Below are 15,391 nucleotides of genomic sequence, written 5' to 3' on the forward strand. Positions count from 1 at the left end.
TTAAAGCCCCAGGCTCATTTCTATATTAATGCAGCTATGATGAGTTTCTACATTAATAGAAGTAGGATGATTATCCACTCCAGCGTTTCTTAAGGTTCACCCAAACCTGACTGGAATAGAGATTTCAAGGGCTGTTAGATCTGTTAAGATATATTTTAAAACAGTGTTTCAATTTTTGAATAGCTTCTGGTGAGCTTGGTTTTAAATAACAGACACTTGAACAGACTTCCTCAGCACCACATAGGCTGCCAAGGTTAGACTGATATATCGGTTTGTTGATATATCAGGCCGATATTGGCCTTTTTTATTAAATATCCAGTCATGTGGTTCCTCAATGCAATGAATCAATCAGTCTGTAAAACATGCAATGAAGTTTTTAAAATGTTTCCCCCACATTGAGCTTATTCATTTAATTGCTCAATTATGTTTTGTAAATTAATTCTTCATTTAAAGGTTGTAATCACTGTTTCCCTACCACTGAATAGGATTGAATAGTTGTTAACAGAATTTCATTAGACTGGGTTTCAGTGAAGAGTTTTAGTGTCCCATGATGGTCTAAATGCTGTTTCAGAGGCTTTCCACCCTGAAAAGAATACACTTATTGGGGAAACACTGAATACTTGTAATGTAGGGGTATGAAAATACATCAATTCAAATATATTATCAGATCAGATGCAATTCACACATATCAGTATCAGCCTTCAAAAACCCATATCAGTCAAACTCTAATTGAGAGTTGGAGCGAAGGGAAATGCCATTCAATTTGAACTAAGACATAATGTGACTCCTATGGTATAGGACAATGTGGCCAGCTTGGTTGAATATGTGAACATTTTCCATACCCAGAAACAAGACAGGAGTTTGCCCTGGTCTCTAAACTGTGAATTAGAGGCGATGAAATAGTATGACACCGTTCAGGATGACTTGCTGGGAATCTGGGTACATTTTCTGCCTCAGACTTGATAACAAAGCTCATTTGAATGCACAAAGTTAATACGAACATTGCATGAGTCCACAAGTAATCTTGTATCCTCCATGTTTAATATTTATCAATTGTAGACCACTTTTATGAGATGTCTCGTACCTGTCGAATTCATCAAAATGTTTTTATGTTGTAATGTCTGTGTCTAGTAATGTTTATCGTGTTGCTGTCTTCTGACATCATCTCTGTTATAAAGTCCTTTTCGCGGACCCTGTGGATCCAACTACAGAATAGGCAGTTTCCCATTCATTGTCAGTGGAGCAGCATGCATTGCGATGGGAATGTGATGGGATCTGCCAGACTCAGCCAGGTGGAAGTGTAATCTGTACAGTGTGATTCCATTAGTGAAAAAGTATCTGTCCACATGGTAGAAACGTCATCACCGCAGGTAGAAACGTCTTCACCCTGGGTAGAAATGTCAATAAACATCATCACCTCATTTAGAAACGTCATAGAAATGTCATCACCACAGGTAGAAATGTCAAGAAACATCATCACCGCACGTAGGAACACCTTCACCTTGGGTAGAAATGTTATTGCCACAGGTAGAAATGTCATAGAAACATCATGGCAACGGGTATTAACATCATCACCACAGTAAAAACGTCATCTCCCTGGGTCAAAATGTAATAGAAATGTCATCACATCATAGAAACATCATCACCGACGGTAGAAATGTCTTCACCGCAGGTAGAAACGTTGTCATCGTGGGAAGAAACATTGTAGAATGTTGTGACCCTGGGTAGAAACGTCATCACACTGGGTAGAAACGTCATCACCCTGGGAGAAACATCATCACCCTGGGTAGAAACATCATCACCCTTGAGAGAAACATCATCACCCTGGGTAGAAACATCATCACCCTTGAGAGAAACATCATCACCCTGGGTAGAAGCGTCATCACTGTGGGCAGAAACGCCATTACCCTGGGTAGAAACGTCATCACTGCGGGCAGAAACGTCATCACTGCGGGCAGAAACATCATTACCCTGGGTAGAAACGTCATTACCCTGGGTAGAAACATCATCACCCTGGGTAGAAACGTCATCACTGCGGGCAGAAACGTCATCACTGCGGGCAGAAACATCATTACCCTGGGTAGAAACGTCATTACCCTGGGTAGAAACGTCATCACTGCGGGCAGAAACATCATTACCCTGGGTAGAAACGTCATTACCCTGGGTAGAAACGTCATCACTGCGGGCAGAAACGTCATCACCCTGGGCAGAAACATCATTACCCTGGGTAGAAACATCATTACCCTGGGTAGAAACGTCATCACTGCGGGCAGAAACATCATCACCCTGGGTAGCAATGTCTTTGCTGGGAGTGTAGACGTCATCACCGTGGGTAAAAACATCAATGCCACATTCTCACAGAAACCTGGTTAAGGTCTAGGGAATACAGCCAGCTATATAAATAAAGTCTTACTTACTCTTACTTACATCACGGCGTGTAGAAGCATCATCACCAGGTAGAAATATCGTCACTACTGGTAGAAGTCCAGGCTATAACAGTAACATCACCTGCAATGTTAGTTTTTGTTGCCAACTCCCCTCCCTCTTGCCTGCTTTGCATAGTGTTTTGCCAAAAATGAGATGCAATCACAAGGTGGACAGAATGCAGGCAACCAGAACGCATATAAATACCAAGAGTAAATGCCAAGGGACTGATAAGATTGTATCCAGATAACACATCCAGATGCAGATCGCATTTTAATACCAGGTGTAAATGAGGTCTTACTCAGTGTATGTATAAAAGTGTTTTACCTGTGTATATAAATGCATTTACAAATTGTTTGTGTGTATTTTTGTCAGTAAACAGGGACATCGATTTTATAATACCTGAATTATGGCAAAGTCCCTGCATCTAATGTAATTTACCACCAAAACGTCCAAACATGCTCATATAAAGAGATTACATTTCTGGGGAGAAGAAGTTACTTTTGCAGGCGTGTGGTGTCGTAGTCTAGTTGATGTTACCATGACAAATGGCAAAATCCAACCAATAGGCTTATTGTGGTTGGATTTTGCTGAACAACTATATATTGGTTATGTTTACATGCAAACAAATGCAACTATTGCTCTTACTCCTTTGTCTATGCCATGTCACGTTGTTACCCCTACTATTCCACCTTGGGACTGTACATGCATCTGTACTTGTTAGTACAATAATGTGTGTATGTATGCCTACAGTATGTGCCAGTGTGTTAAGGTATGTATGCACATGTCTGAACATCGGTGTATGTACGTGTGTGCGCATATGAGTGAAAGAATCAGAGAGAAAATGAAGCAAGGAGATTGAATATACTGGGTGGTTATTCAGAGGAGATGCCGACACACTCCTCTCTCTCACTCTCTCTCCATTTCCTCTTGATTTTCCATTCAAAATAGCCTCCATTCCAATTAACCAGCTCTGGAAAGTTCACCCTCCTCATGCTGCTATTGATCTAACGGTCACAGCCAGCATTAACTAGACAGGGGAGGGCTGTGTGTGTGTGTGTGTCTGGAAGAAAGTTAGTATGTGGCTCCATTATATGGCGCTCATTAACTGTGTAGACTAAGAATAAAATTTGACTATTCCACTGTATTCGGTCTTTAACAACTGTGCAACAATTGTGTCGAACTGTGCATAAATTAAAGGGCATAGAGTGGGCATAGATGGAGTGAAGCTAGTTCAGGAAGACAACTCCAGTGGCACTGCGTTCTGGTTTAGATGATGCATCAAAAGAGTAACTAAACCCCAAACCCAAATCTGTGTAAAGCCTGAGATCTAATATATGATCTTTGGTGCCAGGTGATGTCACCTCCTTTAGAGTACAACAGGTGGTGACATCACCTGGCACCAAAGATCAGCCAATAGCAGATGGCATCTTCAATAGCATGCTTTTTTACCATTAGATACCATTTACTATTTAAGCATTGTGCAAGCAGTGTGCATCTCACACTTTACCTGCTAGTCTCGCCACCACCATGTCCTTCTATAATGCTTCTGCATTTTCTTATAAATGGACAACAACGACTCTTGGCTGCAAATCTACTCTTCTACTCTAAAGTCAGAACAAAGTGTTGAATTCAACTAATCTGCAATGACATCACACTCAAGCCTCTCATTCCAACATGACACAGCTGTATTCTGCCCTGAAAATATGTGTGCAGTGTAGTGTGTACTGTAAGTGTGACAGAGACTAACGCTGTGAAAAACTGCCATTAAGCTTCGTGGAGACACACATTATTTGTTATAGAGTGAGATCCGCAGTAAACCCATTTATTAAGTGTCTGCGCTTTACAGTGTGTACTCGACTCATTCTTTGGCGACAATCAATGCAGTGTAGTGCTGGGAAAATATCTGCCGGCCAGTGCCTCTTCATCATTCTCTCCACAGTATGTGCTGACTCAAAGTGCTCATCTCCGTGAGTAAGAGGATGTCGGGTCACAGGTTCGGTCCCAGCCTCGGAAAGCCAAAGTCCATTTGTACGGAGATTCCCTTAACACCCAACTGCTACCTGCTCTGGTGATGCTGCATTGCTGTCATATGTGAATAACCATCTGAATGACTTGACGGTTCAAAGCAACGATTTGGAAGTGTCCTTTTTCTGTAGTCTTTGGCTGCTCCTGATTTTTCACACTTAAAGCTGCACTAAGCGATTTTCCGAACACTAGAGGGTGACAGAACCCGCAACACATTTGTAAATAAAGTACGGACTACGGAAGCCCCAAAAGACAAACCTAGCAAAGGACAGCACGTAAAGGCTAATAGCTAAACTAAACGTACCTACGGAGAAGTGTCACCGGTTACCAGTCTCTCTTTGCCAGATCTTTCTCCCTCTGAAGGTCACATGTCCCACAATGACAAGTGAAGAGGTAGGTAGCAAGTTTACTAGTTGAACAAGTTTACTTGCTCGCTTCATCGATTCGCCATTACAATAATTTTTTCAGGAATGGGAGGGGGAGAGCACCGCTTTTAAACAGCGATGGAGGAGACAAGCTAGTTTTAAAAAAATAAAAAGCTGGGTCTGGTTTTGAGCTTTAGAAAACAGGTGAAAACAGCAACGCAGCTAGCCCGCGTGTGTGGCTATTTGTTTATATCATTATGTCTCAATGAAATCTCCACATAGCACACATTTGTTTCAGGATTGGTTATAGGGTCTGACATTGCTTATTGCAGGTTTAACACACATGAAGTTAAAGGAGAAATCTACCCTAAAATCCTTAAAAAAAAAAAAAAAAAGTTAAAAAAACACAGCTATTGGATCCATTTTATGACGCCGCATCACGTCCAGATATTTCCAGTGCAGCTACAATGGAGTTTGACAGCAGGAAATGTTTCAGCGATCTAAAACATGGTGTCAGTCCCTCGGAATCAAAGAGCGAGGGCTTCTTTCTAGAGCCGCCATTTTGCACCGACGTTCAACAATCACACAGGGAGAAATCCATCGTAGAAGAGGAGAGAGACCAATTTCTCCACCCACAGGAGCAGGAAATAGACCAGAATGCAATGCAGCCACAAGATACTGTATGTTGCATGTTGAGTAAAGGGTGCGACTCTCTTTTTTTGACTGGAAACTCTTGCTCTCAGGTTGTTACTATTGTTATTTTTATTGCTCTCTGCACCTACACATAACCAACAGCTGGATGAAACAAGTCCAGGAAAGTTCTCTTGGGCTTGTCGAAAGGCATTCTGGGAAATACAGAAAATCAAGTTGAAGTAGACGAGGCAGGTTGAGGTAAAGTGGGTACAATAAAAAGGTAAATTACAGCACTTCATCACAAAATAACTCCTGGAATGCAGTGAACATCACAGATTGATGTTACATAACAGTGTAAGAGGATCCAAGGGGGGATTTTTCCCGTAATGAGTGATACACTTGAGTTCATGTTTGACAGAAAACCACACATTGCAATGTCAAACACAAATTAAAACTGCAGCAAGTGGCTGTGTCCTGCCATGGCATTTTAAGAGTTGTGATCACAAAATGAATTATGCAATGAGAATCGTTCATTTTGTTGGTTTTATTCGAAAGTTCCAGAGTTCCTAAGTAGTATTTACCATCTGAAAGCAGAGGTGAACAGTATTTTCAAGTAAGAATCTCATATATCCTGTGTTTCTCTCAACATACTGTATATTGAAGTGCGTGTTTTTAACCAAACAGAACATGACTGCTGAGCTACAGCTGCTGGAGAGGAAAGCCCCGGGGCCTTCACCATCTGCTTCTTTACCCTGAATGTCATCCTTGGACCACTTCAGAGAAAATGATATATTGCAACTATTAGTACCAGTCCACTTGGAATTGTTTGAAATAGGTGTCACATCAATGAGATGTTGACTTCACAAGCTGAAGAAAACAGCTGAAAAACGATTTTTCACATTACATTTGGTCAGACCTTTTTGTGGTTGTAGTAGTTTCCAGAGGGAATGTGAGCGAAAGAAATGACACCAAAGTTTGGCGCTTTTCTCATTTGTTTGGCGTGCAAGGTAATCAAACATGCAGTCTTCAAAGTATACAGAATTAACCACCCCCTTGTTAACTCAACCTCAATAGGGGATAATGCGGACTAGCTGTTTGAATACTGTCCAGTATAAATAACTTTGGTCCTTACATCACAGTGAAGTTGTCAGCACACAGGCTCTTATACCAGCTCCCTTCAATACCTCTTAATGGGATTTTATGGTGTCGGGTCTTTTCTGCTTCAAATTTCTGGAACATTTGATTCCAGTTCCTGTGGATTCAAAGAAAAAGAAATGATCCTCCTTTCATCACTGCTCCTCAGTACGGCTTGACCCACATGGGTTTTTGAAGGCTGATAACAATACCAATATTTTTGGATTGGAAGCTGCCGATGGCTAATATTTTGTACTGTTCAACCATTTTTATACCAAAGAAAATTCCATGTATTCAGTGGTTCCCTCATAATTTAATTGTTAGAAGGATGGAAAGGCTCTGAAAAAGCATTTAGACCACTGGACACTTGAAATCTATTGAAAATATAGACTACTGATATATCAGTGAACCAATATATCAGTCTAACCCATCTTGGTAGTAGTTTTGTCTTTCCAATTTCCTCATTGACGTCCATAGTAAAATTAGAGAATCCTATCCTAGGGAATAGCAATCAAAATTAAATTCAGTACTATTTCCCTCTCATCGACTTCAGTGCACTGACAATACAGGCAAGAAAGCTTCTCAACCTGTAACACGGAAAAGACAACTTAGTTCATGACAAAATCGAAATATACACATTGTGTGCATTCAGCATGCTAACCCATGGTAAAGACAAACTAATTGATATACAGTACAAATATACGCTACCTTGACAAGTCAGCACAGCACTGTGCTTGCTAAGTGTAAAATATGAAATGAATTTAAATGTCATCAAAAGTCACAACTGCACAAAAATGATTTTTTACACATCATAGGGACAATGGTGGAAAAAGTACTCAAATCCTTTACTTAAGTGAAAGCAGCAAAACCATAATGGAAAAATACTTCATTAAAAGTAAAAGTTCTGCATTCAAAAATGTCCTTAAGTAAAAGTAAGGCACTATTAGCAGTAAAATGTACTTAAGTATCAAAAGTAAAAGTACTAATTCTGAAGAGCGGTACTTTGCAGTGTTAAAATATTGATGCATTAACCTGTAAGAAGTATTTTAATGTTGTAGGTCTAACCGCTCCATATACTGTTGAGGAGTTTAAACTCTAACAATGCAGCATATTTTATGAGTGTAGCAGAATATAACATGATTCCACTTGTCATTACTGCTATGGATGTCACTCTGAATCCACTGGGACCCTCTGTCTTACTCCTTAATGTACCACCCCCCTCTTACTCTTGAGCTCTAGCACTACTAGCGTCGTGCCACGTCGTGTTGCCATCATTGCACCAATGTGGCATCCCTACTCCACAGGGTGCGTAACGTTGTGAATGGATACACCAGAAAACAATATCAAATTTATTTATCTGTATTTCAATGAGGGAGAATGCGTGCATCGAGAAATTAACCTCTGCGTTTTTTTTGCTTGGAAGAAGCCATCGGAAGCAACGCAACGTGGACGCAACGCAAGCAGTGGAGAATCTTTTGGTGTTTTTACATTAAGCGATTTTTCTGACCACTAGAGGCCACATTTGTAAATAACACACAGCAAAGCCACTGCACTACGGAGGCCTACGAAGGACAAATGGAAGGCTAAATGCTAATAGCTTATGGAATACTAAATCATTCAAAAAGGTGTACTTGTACACTTAGGTTTGTGCTTGTAAACTTAGTTTTGCAAGGTTGTACCTTCAGGTCCATGGTTGCAAGCTTAATTTTGCAAGTCTGTATATTCAGGTCCGTGCTTGTAAACTCCATTTTGCAAGTCTGTATATTCAGTTCTGTGCTTGCAGTTTCAGTCTTACAGTGAGTTACAGTGAGTTTCAGTGAGGCAAAAAATCCTGCGCGGATGTCCGTCTGCGCGCTCACAGACTTTTGACAGGTTTACTACGTGGTAACACTTTTGTAAACGGTGATTTGTAAAGGAAAAAAAAATCTGCAAGGCAGAGGGGGCTGGACCTTCAAATTCTGACCAATCAGTTTCCTTGAGATGGCTGCAAACAATACAATTGGCTAGATAATTCAATCAATCAAATCGTAACAGCAGTCCGCTCTTCAGCCTTCTACCCGCTTCCATTGATTTGTGCTTTTTACAGCAAAAGTTAGATAAATTATGATTTTAAAATGTGAGAGAGTGGAAATATCTTGGCTCAGTGTGCAAAGGGCTTTAAACTGTCGCAGGCAACATCCATTCCCACTACTAACTACTAACTACCTCTTTCAAAATAAAGTTTGAAAAAAAAAACTATTTTTAAACTTTTTTTTGTTCAACCCAGGGCTCCGCCTAGTGGACAAATCAAAGTATATAACACTAACGCATGCAATAGTAATAAATATAGTCTAATGTAAATAATAACAAATATAATAGTAAATGTAAATGAAATAATAAATTACAATTGCATGCGTGGAAATTGATGTTGCCTGCCACAGTGTAAAGCCCTTTTGGTACTCTTGCACTGAGCCAACATTCTCCAACAAACGACAACAACAGCATGTTGAATCTCTGCTATAGATAGGTGAATCAGTCTTTACTATACAAATTTACTATAGCAGACGCCTCGGGATAACCCTGTTGCTATGGCGACCTCCAACTCCAACCAACGCCGATTCAACGCCACGGTTGGCGTTTGTTGGATGGTAGTTTTTCCATAAATATATATATATATTTTTCAACTTTATTTTGAAAGAGGTAGTTAGTAGTTAGTAGTGGGAATGGATGTTGCCTGCTACAGTTTAAAACCCTTTGCACACTGAGCCAAGATATTTCCATGCTCTCACATTTTAACATCATAATTTATCTAACTTTTGTTGTAAAAAGCACAAATCAGTGGAAGCGGGTAGAAGGCTGAAGCACGGAACTGAATATACAGACTTGCAAAATGGAGTTTACAAGCACGGAACTGAATATACAACCTTGCAAAATTAAGCTTGCAACCACGGACCTGAAGGTACAAACTTGCAAAACTAAGTTTACAAGCACAAACCTAAGTGTACAAGTACACCTTTTTGAATGATTTAGTATTCCATAATAGCTAAGCTAAATGTACCTGCTGAGAAGTCTCACCGGTTACCAGACTCGCTTTGCCAGAACTTTCTCTTGCTGAAGGTTACATGTCCCACAATGACAAGTGAAGAGGTAGGTATAGCAAGTTTACTAGTTGAACAAGTCCGCCATTCCGAGATTTTTTTTCAGGAATGGGAGGGGGTGAGCACCGCTTTTAAACAGCGAGGGAGGAGACAAGCTGGTTTTAAAAAAATTAAAAGCTACTGAACGGACCGGGAGGAGCTTCGTTTTGGAGCGGAATTCGACAACAAGCTTTAGAAAAGAGGTGAAAACAACAACACAGCTGCCTGCTGTGTGGATATTGGTTTATATCATTATGTCTCAATGAAATCTTCACATAGCACACATTAATTTCAGGATTGGTTATAAGGTCTAATATCGCTTATTGCAGGTTTAAAGGAATCATTCCTTCAATGCCTGACACCCGATGGCTGTAGTGGAGGGCTGTTAGACCCCTGCAGACTTGGGGACTAAGCCCCCTACAATCTTTCCCAGTCTGCTGTTTCATGTCCAAGTGGTTGACCAATGTCCAAGCACCACTACACTTTTTTTTTATATATATATTATCATTTTTATGTATAAATTTATTTTAGGTATGAAAAAGGACTTATCTAACTGTTCATCATTGTATCCACTGTTGTGATAATCCAACTTGTTTTGTTGATTATTACGCTGCAATGTACTTTGACTAGCATGGTGGCTAATGATAGCTAAGCTTAACGATCCCTTTAGCTAGCTGATAGCTAGCGGCTGGCTCATTTATTTTCTTTTTTTGTTTTAGTCCGGTGGTGCTTGGCTGTTGGTACTGTGTGGCTATGAGGGTCCTTATTATTTTTCTGTTATTACCAGACCAATACGTCCGACGTGGGCATCTTTTTCAAAAGACAACACAACGCTATATGAGCTTATTGTATGTTTAGCATTTAAAACCTTATTCTGCAAAGTAACTCGTAATTACAGCCAACAGATAAATGTAGTACAGTAAAAAGTACAATATCTCCCTGTGAAATGTTAAGTAAAAGTATAAAGTCTCACAAAATGGAAATACGCAAGTAAAGTGCCAGTACCTCAAAATAGTATTTGAGTAAATGTACTTAGCTACTTTCCACCTCTACATATGGATGACTTAGGATGAGATATCTTCACCGTAGTATTGTAGGCATTTCTGCACTGCATTTTCCACCATATTTTGAAACGAAGAGTCTTTGAATATTCAACAGTAGCTTGAAAATAGAAAACCCCTCATTTTGCACTCCAAGATCTGGACACAACTAGCAATTTGGCGGCAATAAGACAGAAAGAGGAACTGTGTGTGTGTGTGTGTGTGTGTGTGTGTGTGTGTGTGTGTGTGTGTGTTTGACAGAGAGAAAGAGAGAGCAAAGCAGCTGCAGAGGCTGAAAGTTTAGTATGAGTCATAGATTAGCTTGGCACTAATTAATGATATGGGCCTGGAGCTGTCACAACCAGACATCACAGGGGCCAAAGAAGAAGCACAAAGACACACAATGAGCCAAAGTATGCAGGAGACACACAAAAATCAAGAAGATAGTGTACTTTTTTCTCGTTATTTCACTCTCTCTCAGATGAAAGGATTTTTAATTAATGTCTGTCATTAGTGAATGGAGTGAAAACAACCTCTTAACTTCACACAGCATCGCAGCAGTTACAGGAGTTATCCAAAGAAACCAGTATCATTTGAACTGTGACTGGGATGTCATAGGCCCTGCATTTTGTATAATCAATAACAATACCCTGTGTCCTGAAAAATGACAGTACTAGACCTACTAATAATGTCACATTCCTTAGCACCGTGGTTCTTAAAGTACACCCAGGGGTCCAGAGGGTCCCCAATACAATGAGGAATAGTTTAACTATAATTCCAGATAATTTAAAGTAATAATACAACACAATAGTCATTCAACCTATGTCCAGTAGGGTTGGGCGGTATCCAATTTTTGACACCGTTAAACCTTCCCCAAATTTTCCCGCGGTATACGGTATTACCATCTGATTAAAAATCACATTGTAGGGCTTGGAGGGAGCCGCCAATTCCAAATGATGAATTTATGTAGTCGCTGCTATACCGTTTCCGCCACAAGGTGGCTGCAGTGCACTTCAACTGTGATTTTCACACGACAAAAATGTGATACATGTTCCAGTTTTATTCTCTGAACAACATCAGAAACGGAATAGCAAACGTTACATATTTACAACAGAATATTGAAACAATAACAACAAAACATGTACAACATTAACAACATGTCATCTATTAACAACAAATATAAAACTTGAGTGCAAATACAGCGGGTAGCCTAAGGTAAATAAAAAATAGTGCAAGGACATGAAATTAATTCTCGGGCGTCTGTCAACCAAATGGAATGAAATTAACAACAAATTGTCTATGGGCTACAATCCAGTACAAATAAATTAAATTAAAAGCACAGCCTATAGCATCCAGTAGGCTTATCAAATAATAACAAAATAACAATAAATAACAAAAACGGCAGTAACGAAAATGGGCATAAAAGCGTATCCTACAGACCGCAACGTTAGGCTATTCTTCAAGCCTATTCTAGGTTTTTCGCCAGAAAAACAAGCATATTTACTTTTTCCGGCTTGAGCAGGGCACGTAACGGACTTACGACTTCGCCTGCGGTGCTGAACACCCGCTCTGATGGTGAGCTTGTGGCACACGCGCACAAGTACTTTCGGGCCACCCTCGACATCAGCGGAAAGCGGCTGGCTCCATTTGACTTCCACCAGAGAAGGGGATCTTCCTCTCTGTGAATCACAGGCTCGCGACAATAGTCAGTCATCTCCGATTCTGCTCGCTCCTCTATGGTGCCGAGTCCGACGGGACCTGCCGCGCCCGCCGCATCAGCTTTTTTTTGCAACAGACTGCCCAAAGTTATCTTTTTTTTGGGGGGTGCAGGTTGCGCATCTCGCTCCTCTTCTTCCGCCTCCACTCTGATGGCCACTGGACCTGCTGCTGCATGTTCTGCTTGCCTCTCCAGTCTCACCATCTCGGCCTCTAACTGCGTCTTTGTCTCAGCCAAAGCGATGTCATCACTCTCATATCCTCCACGGTACCGAGGGTCGAGGAAGGTGCATTTGCGCATCAACTCGCGCACTGCATCACTTTCGTATTTGGCCTCCAGCTTGGCAAGAATTCCAGCTTTTATGGACTTGGTTAACTGGACGTCCTCGTTTGACACAGCCAACACATCGTCCCTGCAGAGCTGGAGCATGGGGAGGAGAGAGGAGTTGGTCACATAGTTTTCTCCAGACAAAATATCAGTGAAGTCACTGACTGGTTTAAGTGCATTGTGAACAGCCTGCAGGACATCAGTGTCCTGCCATGTAAGTGAAAGGTTGCTCCTTCTGTCGTCAGTCAGGACGTGTCTGATCGCTTGAGCTTGCTCAAGGATGCGCTCTATCATTGCTAGTTTAGAACCCCAGCGAGTTGCGCAGTCCTGTCGATGAAAAAAACATTTTTTAATTAATTAATTAGAATCATTAAGAAGTAGGCCTAATAAACAACAATCATCATGCGTAATACGATTTTTTATTAATCATTCTGCACCACATGCACATTCATTAGACTCTTTATTTGTCTATAGGCCTATAATAAATTGATGTAGGCTTACCGTTATGAGACTATGCTCTGGGAGTCCCAATTCCACCTGCTTCTTGTGCAGTTCTCTCTTTCGGTGCCAGTTGTGCGAAAAGGCGGCGTTGATTTCACGGCAGAGTCCGAGGGCGTGCTCTGTTTTTTGTCTTTGGTCCTGCACTGCGTTCGTAACAGCCAAGTTAAGGTTGTGGCCGAAACAATTAAGCCACGGCCAATGCAGGGACCTGATTGCGGCAGCAGTGTTGGCAGCGTTGTCTGTGGTTATGGCCGAGAGTTTATTCTCATCGAGTTGCCAATCCTGAAGTGCATCTCTGAGCGCAGCAGCAAGATTGGCCGCTGTATGGCTTTCAGGAAAATAAGTGGTCTGGAGGCATTTAGACTCAAGTTTCCACTCGGGTGTAATGGTGTGGACAGTCAAGGACATGTATGGTGTCATGTTAACTGACGACCACATATCAGTTGTCAGTGAATAGCTGTCTGCCCCCGACAGCAGCACTTGAAACTCTTGTCTAACTTTATTGTATAATTCTGGAATGGCTGTTTTAGAAAAGTATTTACGTCCAGGCAGCTCGTACTGGGCGTCTAGAGCTTTGATCATGTCCTTAAACAACTTTTTTTCCACCGTGTGGAAAGAGACCATTTCTTTTGCCATGTACGTGGTCACCGCATCAGTACAGGTTTTCCACCGCACACTGTCCCTTTTGTACTTAGTTGTTTTCCCGAACGCACCTATTATTGTTGGTTGTGTAGAAGTGGTGGGCCTAGTGGATGGTCCTGCTTGGGCAGCAGCAGCAGCGGGGGGCTTTGAACTGGACGAGATGTTCATCCTCGCAGCGGTTAGCGGGTGATTGATTCTGAGATGTGCACGTAAATTTGAAGTATTTCCATCTCTGGCTGTCACCTTCTTCATGCAAATCTTGCACACAGCCTCGTCGAGATTTGCTGGCTCTCCCTTGTCATTCGGTTGGAACCCGAAATGCTGCCAAATTGCAGCAGTTGCATTCTTTTTAGGGACCAACTCGCTTGCGCTCGCCATCTTTTTTTTCTAATTCTCCCATCTGAGGAGAAGCTGTCACATGACGCGCGATTATGATCGCTTCTAAATAGTTAGTCTTTTTTGACAGGTTATTTATTTGACAAATTACATTGTTTACAAAAAGTTCTGTCATCACTTTCATAGCATCTTCAACCACACAGACAGTGGTGCTGGACAAACACTCTTAAGGCATTTATTATATATATGCGCACATTGCGCAACAGAAATTTTTTTTGCTATTTTCAAATACCCCGGGATACCGTATTACCGTATTACCGTCCAACCCTAATGTCCAGTTCATGAAAGCTTTTCCATTTGCTGTTCTAAACAGCCGGTGTCTGGTAGCTCTTTCCTGGGAAAAATCCTCTGCTGCACAGGAAGTGATGCGGTTTACATTTCCGGTTTGTTTGGAATAAACAGAAGAAGAAGAACTGGGTAGTTAGCATGAGTAGCGATAGCCACCATGGCTGAACAGACAAAGACAAGAGAAACTCAAACTGCATCAACAGAAAATCCAAGCTCCGCCCACACTGTTTGATTGACAGGTGATCTCTGGGAAGTGCAGTGCAGAAACACCACAGCAATGAGCGCTGAGCAACAAAGATGGAGACATAAAATAAGGAACTCAAGGATTACCAATTTAAGGAATAATTCCAATTAGAGAATGTATAAGAATGTAATCCTAGGTTTTACTTTCACCTCTGTTATCTCCCCACATGCAGTGTGGTCTTTAATTCAACAGTGATCATAAAACCAATCAAAAGCACTGATTCGGAGGAGTCCCGCTGCCCGGCCCTGATGGTTACCATATTCTTCTCTTTTCCACTCATCCTCCATTTCCTGCAAAGCAGAATCTTTCCAGAGTGTAATTGGAGTCAGGGTTGCGGAGGGGTTCATTACTCCACCCACATTGTATCGACTGCGACACATTTTGCCTCCGCCTCCTTCCCTAAACCCTTGTAAAGAGGGAGGACAGGTTGTAAATTAATCACTCAGCATGTCAAGAACTACACACACACACACACACACACACACACACACACACACACAAATACTCTCCATCTAATTCAAATTACACATTTCTCA

The sequence above is a fragment of the Centroberyx gerrardi genome, chromosome 18, assembly GCF_048128805.1.
Source record: "Centroberyx gerrardi isolate f3 chromosome 18, fCenGer3.hap1.cur.20231027, whole genome shotgun sequence".
NCBI lineage: Eukaryota > Metazoa > Chordata > Actinopteri > Beryciformes > Berycidae > Centroberyx > Centroberyx gerrardi.